At 39.6% G+C, this 6,869-nt stretch overlaps 1 protein-coding gene across 2 annotated transcripts in view; it reads left to right on the top strand.

Moving 5' to 3' along the window:
* LOC144977410 (uncharacterized) overlaps nucleotides 1-6,869 on the top strand; it is a 95,067-nt gene that overhangs the window by 63,167 nt on the left and 25,031 nt on the right. The window lies entirely within an intron of this gene.

Raw genomic sequence — 6,869 nt, 5'->3', positions numbered from 1 at the left:
AAGACATTTCAAATTTCAATCATTACCAATATACATATTACACCTCTAAAACTTACTTTAACTTAATCCTCTTTGATCCTTGTGAAGCATTGGGCCTCTACGAGAGTCCGCCATCTACTTCTGTCCCTGGCCATCTTCTTGGTAGCCTCCCAGGTGAGGCCTGCCATTTTCATTTCTTCTAACAGTGAGCGCCTCCACGTCTGTTTTGGACGCCCCACCTTTCGTGTCACTTGGCCGACCCATCTCCATTTCCTCCTCCTGATCTGGGTGTTGATGGGTTCTTGGTTTGTGTTCAGTGCACAGTTGAGTCCTTGGAAAAGGCTCTTTACTCACATTCTCTCACTGTACTCAGGTGTAAAATGAGTACCTGGCCATTAACAGCATTGTCTCTGTCCGAAAAAAATGATAACATTGCCTAACGGGCGTCATGTCCTGTCCTACATGTTAAGTGTTGCTGTTGACCAGGGAACCCTTGTAAAGCACTTTGAGCATGTTAAGTGGATATTGTGTATATAAAAGCTCAATTTTTTAATTTGTCGGCCAATTCCCAGCATCCTGGTCCATTTTAAAAGTTGACAAAATACAACTTTGGACATTATGCGGACCATCATATAGATATTTGATATGCTATACTACTGTAGACCAACTGTTTTGATGTCAACACATTTTATTTTTTCGAGTGGACTGAGGAAGCCTCTAGGTTTTTTCAGGCATCAGTTCATACTGTTGTCGGTTTGACATTGCCTAAAAGTCCCATCCAGGGAAAAGCAAAGGATTCAGAGCTATGAATACTGTAATATAGTATTCAAAACGTATAATTATAATTATAACAGAAAATAACAGTGAGATGATTTGTGATGAAAAAAAAATATCTCTCAAAAATGTACTATACATCTGACTATTCTTCCTTCCAGCTAAGGATTCCTGCCCTATCAGGACCAGGGGGGAAAAAAGAAAAAGAAAAAAAAAGAGCAATTTCAATACAGAACAAAGACAGAGAGCAACATGGAAAGGAAAAACACATTTAGGGATAGAAGACACAGCACAATTGACCTCCTGGTCACCGTGGGAGGTTAGATGATCCCACCCACCCAAATATTTCCTTTTCTTTAATTGTTGATAAATAAATGAAAATTGGAGCTGAACTTGTATTCAACTTCAGTGACAGAAATTTGCAATCATTTAATTTACCATGTCTTTTTCCTAATGTTGACGATATAAGTATAAAAGAGAGTAGTATTTTTCTTGCATGAGTTTTGATGTGTGTGAGAATAGCGCTGCCCAGCCACATGGATAATGAATTCCTAATTCCTAACCATAATGAGGAGACACTGCAACATAATTCGAGTAGACAGTGGCTTGTGGTTACAAGCGCAGACCTTTTTGGGAATGTTTAACTATTAGACTCGATATATATATATATATATATATATATATATATATATATATATATATATATTATATATATATATATATATATATTATATATATATATATTATATATATATATATATACTCATGATCACTGTCCAATGACCCACTTGGCGCATTTTGTCTATCAAAAATCTCCCTCTAATATCAGGCTTCTCCTCGTCTAATGATAAATGAACCTCTTTTTTTTTTTCGACCGCGAATATGACAGGGAGAGGAGCAGCTGCGTCCTTTGGTTGAGTTGAGGGCGGGGAGATAGCCTGTTATCAACTGCCACTGTCAGGAACAATTTTTACATTGCATGTGTGTGTGTTGTGTGTGTTTGAGGAGGGGGGGAGGGTAGAATAGAATAGAATAGACAGAATAGAAGGTATCGACGTCGCTTGATTAGGCCACTGGCCTGTCGCCGAGTCTTTCCAGTCACTGAATGTCTTGTTCACAACTGATCTAATGTATTTCCCTACCTGATCTTGTGATCAGGGGCTAGCCTTCACTACACTTTCTTTACTGATCTTTTGATCATAGCTATTTTGGGTGGGAGGCACTTCTACACTATGCACATAACATTCCATCACAGCATCTAATCTATTCTTGAAAGCATTGACACTCGGCGCTTCAACGACATTTGCTGGCAATGCGTTCCCACATTCAATAACTCTCTGTGTAAAAAAGTTCTGTCGAAGGGTGGTTTTAACTCTGGGTTTCAGAAGTTTATATGAGTGGCCCCTGGTGACTGATTTTTTGTCTAATGTGAACAGCCTATCCTGAGTCGCGTACAAGCAATGTGTGAACTTATAGGTCTCAATCATATCACCTCTCAAACACCAATAGACCATGCTTGGCAATCCTACTCTTTTCAGGCGCTGTTCATAACTCAAGTCCTTGAGTCCACCAACGACCTTTGTTGCTCGCCTAAGCACACTCTCTATAAGCTTCTTATCCTTTTCAAGATAAGGTGCCCATACACAGTTTCCGAACTCCAAATGTGGTCGGACCAAAGCTGCAAACATTAACTTCATAGTGTCACAGTCAAGATAGTCAAAAGATCTCCTTATCAGTCCAAGCAGTCTGTTAGCTTTGTTATCCAAATGCTGTGAAAACTTGAGCTCTGGGTCCATATGAACTCCCAGATCTTTCTCTAATGTTGTCTCTTGTAAATCAATTATCTCCTCACTCCCATGTTTTCTCATTTTGTAGGTTGCTTTCTGGTTTTTGTTGCCTAAATGGAACACTTTGCATTTGTCGGCATTAAACTTTAGCTGCCAAGTATCAGCCCAGTCGACCAAACTATCAAGATCACTCTGAAGTCTCTTTATATCAACCTCAGTCAGCCTCACCATACACTTTCGTATCATCTGCATACATAGAACACAAGCCTGATACAGTCTCTGGTAAATCATTGATGAATGCTACGAAAAGTGATGGCCCAAGTAACAAAAGGAAAGAAAATAAATTTAAATAAACCAAAAACTGTTGGTTTCTTGAGCTGTGTTACGTGTTGATTTGAAAACCTTGCCAGGAATTCTTTTTTATAAAATTCAGAAAGTAGGAAGGGAAAAACATTTCTTTTCCATCATATTTCCTGAGCATATTTTATTTTCGCACTGCGAATATATAACAGAGGGGCAGCGTCATTTGGTTGAGGGTGGGGGAGATATAGCCTGTTATTGAGTTAAAGTTATAAACTGTTTCTTGGTCTTAGGACCAAATCCGCCAATAACCTGTCACAAGTAGCTACAAGACGCTTAGCTAATAAGTAACTTGGATGAGAGATCGACGTCGTTCGCGTGTAAAACTAACGATAACATAACAGCGATTCCCTCAAGTTTAAAACAAAATTGGTTAAATTGAACACCCGTTCAATGAGCCTAAATGGAAATTATTTTAGCTAGAAGAAGGGTGGAAACTTACAAAAAGATCTCGTCAAATAGCAATAGTAAATAATAAATAAACTTGTCAACGCAGGACTGTGTTCAATGGTGCCCATTGCCCATCATTCAGAAAAGTGAGTGGAGCAGGCACTTATGTTGGTAACAACAAGATATGAAGTGAGTAGAAAAGTGCCAGAAGACAATAGAGAATAAAAAATTTTTTCGCGGCGGTGGTGGGGTTTGAACCTGCGACCTTATTGGTACGACAACTCCGCCTGGCAGGTGAGAGCGTGGCTCTACCGTGTGAGCTATCCACGAACACAAAAATATTCGTTTCAAACCCAAAGTCATTTCTAGATCCCTCTCTCACCCACTTCTTGAGATTGCCGATTCGTTCACCACCATCGCGAAGTAATTTTGACCAGCAGTTAAGCTTAATAGCCAATATTCTCATCACAAACATATAACATAGAAACGATTGAGACATTGAGTATGCTCCGGTGTATGGGGTGAATTTTTAATTCAGAAAAGTGAGTGGAGCAGGCACTTATGTTGGTAACAACAAGATATGAAGTGAGTAGAAAAGTGCCAGAAGACAATAGAGAATAAAAAATTTTTCAAGAAGTGGGTGAGAGAGGGATCTAGAAATGACTTTGGGTTTGAAACGAATATTTTTGTGTTCGTGGATAGCTCACACGGTAGAGCCACGCTCTCACCTGCCAGGCGGAGTTGTCGTACCAATAAGGTCGCAGGTTCAAACCCCACCACCGCCGCGAAAAAAATTTTTATTCTCTATTGTCTTCTGGCACTTTTCTACTCACTTCATATCTTGTTGTTACCAACATAAGTGCCTGCTCCACTCACTTTTCTGAATTAAAAATTCACCCCATACACCGGAGCATACTCAATGTCTCAATCGTTTCTATGTTATATGTTTGTGATGAGAATATTGGCTATTAAGCTTAACTGCTGGTCAAAATTACTTCGCGATGGTGGTGAACGAATCGGCGATCTCAAGAAGTGGGTGAGAGAGGGATCTAGAAATGACTTTGGGTTTGAAACGAATATTTTTGTGTTCGTGGATAGCTCACACGGTAGAGCCACGCTCTCACCTGCCAGGCGGAGTTGTCGTACCAATAAGGTCGCAGGTTCAAACCCCACCACCGCCGCGAAAAAAATTTTTATTCTCTATTGTCTTCTGGCACTTTTCTACTCACTTCATATCTTGTTGTTACCAACATAAGTGCCTGCTCCACTCACTTTTCTGAATTAAAAATTCACCCCATACACCGGAGCATACTCAATGTCTCAATCGTTTCTATGTTATATGTTTGTGATGAGAATATTGGCTATTAAGCTTAACTGCTGGTCAAAATTACTTCGCGATGGTGGTGAACGAATCGGCGATCTCAAGAAGTGGGTGAGAGAGGGATCTAGAAATGACTTTGGGTTTGAAACGAATATTTTTGTGTTCGTGGATAGCTCACACGGTTGAGCCACGCTCTCACCTGCCAGGCGGAGTTGTCGTACCAATAAGGTCGCAGGTTCAAACCCCACCACCGCCGCGAAAAAAATTTTTATTCTCTATTGTCTTCTGGCACTTTTCTACTCACTTCATATCTTGTTGTTACCAACATAAGTGCCTGCTCCACTCACTTTTCTGAATTAAATATTCACCCCATACACCGGAGCATACTCAATGTCTCAATCGTTTCTATGTTATATGTTTGTGATGAGAATATTGGCTATTAAGCTTAACTGCTGGTCAAAATTACTTCGCGATGGTGGTGAACGAATCGGCGATCTCAAGAAGTGGGTGAGAGAGGGATCTAGAAATGACTTTGGGTTTGAAACGAATATTTTTGTGTTCGTGGATAGCTCACACGGTAGAGCCACGCTCTCACCTGCCAGGCGGAGTTGTCGTACCAATAAGGTCGCAGGTTCAAACCCCACCACCGCCGCGAAAAAAATTTTTATTCTCTATTGTCTTCTGGCACTTTTCTACTCACTTCATATCTTGCCATTGCCCATCATATGTCATATTCATATGGATACTGCAGCAGGGTTGCCAGATTATTTTTCAACAAAATGCCAGGGGAAGACTCAAAAAATGCCAAAACACTCAAAAAAATGCCAAAGTCTGTTGACTCCCACCCCCACTAAGAAAACTACTCACTTTTGATAGACAATTTACTATCATATCCTGGTGGCTTGCAAGTTTTCCTTTCTTTTTTTATTTTTTTTTTTTTTTTTGAATTATACTAAATTTCCTGTTGGGGTAATTTTTTACCTACTGACTACTAAGTGGAGTGCTATACCACTACACCACGGTTGGATCTTAAGAATGAAAAAGAAATACATTAACATGAAAGGTAAATACGTAAACAGTTAAATAATTATTGACAATTACGAAAACTTACTGTTTCGTGTTTCTTATGATGTTTTTTGTTGAATCTGGTTCAAGTGCAGAGTAAAGGTGTCATTTGAAGTATAATATACAAGAAAAGAAAATGCCAAATGAAAATGCCAAATGCCAAATGATTTTTCTGATGCCAAACGGTTTTCAAAAATGCCAGATTTTTGGAATCTGGTATTTAAAATGCCAAACTGGCAACCCTGTACTGCAGTCAACAGTCAACAGACCAAGTTACTTTGAACTTTGAACTTGAACTTTGACTTTACACTTGAACTTCAACAGGGAGAGAGAGAGAGAGAGAGAGAGAGAGAGAGAGAGAGAGAGAGAGAGAGAGAGAGAGAGAGAGAGAGAGAGAGAGAGGTGTCTTTATTCAATGGCAAGAGGCAAGAGGCCGCGAGTGATTAGTGGTAGGCGATTGGTACCACAGAAAAGAAAAGGTGAAAATGGAAATGCTTCAAATGGGACAAACTACACTCCCCCCAAACCAGGTTTGCCAGTTTTTTTTTTTCACCAAATCAGTCATGATAAAATGCTAAATTCTTAAAAACTTGCCAAATCTTTTTTTTTTTTTCTTTTCTTTAATCGATTTTAAACATAAAAGTACACACACATAATGTTAAACATAGAATGAATACTATTGATATACCCGATGTCGCTTTATGTTGTTTCTTTTATAGTTACAGTCTCTGATAAAATTCGATCCGCTTACTATCTGTAGGGAATGGTCAAGTAACCATGTTTATACAATACAATCCAACAAGCAAGTTAATGCCGAGCGGTAGCATTTGGTTAAGACAAAAAACATGACAATAATTTGAGCATGCATCTCTCTTGAAATTCCTCAAGAGTGAAAAGAACAACTTTCAAACTCAAATCGTCAAATTGGTCTAGTGATATGACACTAGCATTCGGATCGGAAGATCCTGGGTTCGAGCCTCGCTCGGCGCCCGGCGCATAGTTGAGTCCCTGGAGAAGACCTTTACTCACATTATTTCACAGTACGTTCTAAGTAAAATGAGTACCCGGTCCCTAACAGCGTTGTCTCTGTCCGAAAAAAATGTAGTATCGCCTAACACAGGCGTCATGCCCTTCCTAAATGTGTTAAATGTTGCTGTTGGCCAGGGACCCCTTGTAAAGCGCATTGAGCACGT

This window comes from Berghia stephanieae, chromosome 7, assembly GCF_034508935.2.
Source record: "Berghia stephanieae isolate SIO BIC M18660-M18661 chromosome 7, UCSD_Bste_1.3, whole genome shotgun sequence".
NCBI classification, from domain to species: domain Eukaryota; kingdom Metazoa; phylum Mollusca; class Gastropoda; order Nudibranchia; family Aeolidiidae; genus Berghia; species Berghia stephanieae.
This window is presented reverse-complemented; position numbering and strand designations above follow the sequence as displayed.